Below are 1,446 nucleotides of genomic sequence, written 5' to 3' on the forward strand. Positions count from 1 at the left end.
AACATGAAGACCTGCGCAAATCTCACATACCCACACACAAGTTTGAATAGAGTTAATATTTAACTAGTCGATTTACTTAAAAAGATTATCTACCTTTGCATTTAATGTTGTCATCGCATCAATCTCATGTACTCCAGCTATTCTTCTTGGCATAGATCTTTCAGATGACCATTGATAGTTGTTGTTGGCCATCTCTTCAAGAAGGTCATAAACTTCATCAGTCTTTTTTCCCATTAAAGCTCATCCTGCAGCTGCATCAATAGTAATCCTAATGTTATGATTTAAACCATTATAAAATGTTTGAACCACTAACCACTTTGGAAGCCAATGATGAGGACATCTTCTTAACAACTCTTTAAATCTCTCCCGTGCTTCATATAAATTCTCCATGTATGGCTGCATGAAATTGGTTATATCATTCCTTATCTTTGTAGTTTTCATAGGTGGAAAGAATTTGTTAAGAAATTTCTGTGCCAAATCATCCCAAGTTGTAATGGACCTTGTAGGCTAAGAGTTCAACCAACACTTAACCTTATCTCCTAATGAAAAAGGAAATAGCCCAAGTCTAACCGCATCATTAGAGACACCATTTTGCTTAAAAGTATCACAAATCTCCAAAAAATTAGCCATGTGAGCATTGGTGTCATCGTTCGATAACCCGCTAAACTAAACAGAGATTTGAATCATTTGAATAATAGCTGGCTTAATCTCAAAATTATTTGCCTCTATGGTTGGTCTGGTGATGCTAGAGGGTGTTCGTTGAATAGAAGGCATAGCATAATCCCTTAAAGCTCTAGCTTGTCCATTCCTATGCTTCACAATTTCGTCTCCCATATTTTGAAGAGATGAACTTGCCTTTTCTTGATCTCTTTTGATTTTCCTTAACTTCTTTATTGTACGTTTGATTTCTAAATCGAGAGTAACTTCAATTTGATTAGAACGTACCATACACCAATATGACCTATAAAGAAGAAATAGAATATCACAATGGTTAAAAACTTGATTATTTATTTATTATTATTTTAATATTAAAAAAAATACAAATAAAAATGTAGTAAAAGAGAACACAAAGATGAAAACAAACAACTAAAAACAATTAATGTCTAAACTAATATTCAAGTTAATTAGTATTGATATTAATACCAATCCCCGGTAACGATGCCAAAAACTTGTTAGGCTAATTCGCAAGTGTACGAATCGCGCAAGTAATATAATGAATGAGTAGAGTGTTGATCCCATGAGGATTGGATTAAGTACCAAAATTAGATTAACTTTAATATTATTTAGACTATAAAAAGAGATGAATTTGAAAAATTAAATTAAGGAGAATTGGAATTAAACACAAAAAAAAAAAAAAAAAAAAAAAACTTAACTTAGATAAAATGGAGGCAACTAGGGTGTTTTGAATCCACTTATTAATTCATCTTAATTTTCAATCAATTGGGT

At 31.8% G+C, this 1,446-nt stretch overlaps 1 non-coding gene across 1 annotated transcript; it reads left to right on the top strand.

The window, feature by feature from the left end:
* Nucleotides 1-322: 322 nt before the first annotated feature.
* LOC127798564 (small nucleolar RNA R71) lies at nucleotides 323-429 on the top strand. The gene has a single exon (XR_008022428.1). It is a non-coding gene; the product is annotated as a small nucleolar RNA R71 (small nucleolar RNA).
* The last annotated feature ends 1,017 nt before the right edge of the window (nucleotides 430-1,446 follow it).

The sequence above is a fragment of the Diospyros lotus genome, chromosome 3 (genome assembly GCF_014633365.1).
Source record: "Diospyros lotus cultivar Yz01 chromosome 3, ASM1463336v1, whole genome shotgun sequence".
Lineage (NCBI taxonomy): Eukaryota > Viridiplantae > Streptophyta > Magnoliopsida > Ericales > Ebenaceae > Diospyros > Diospyros lotus.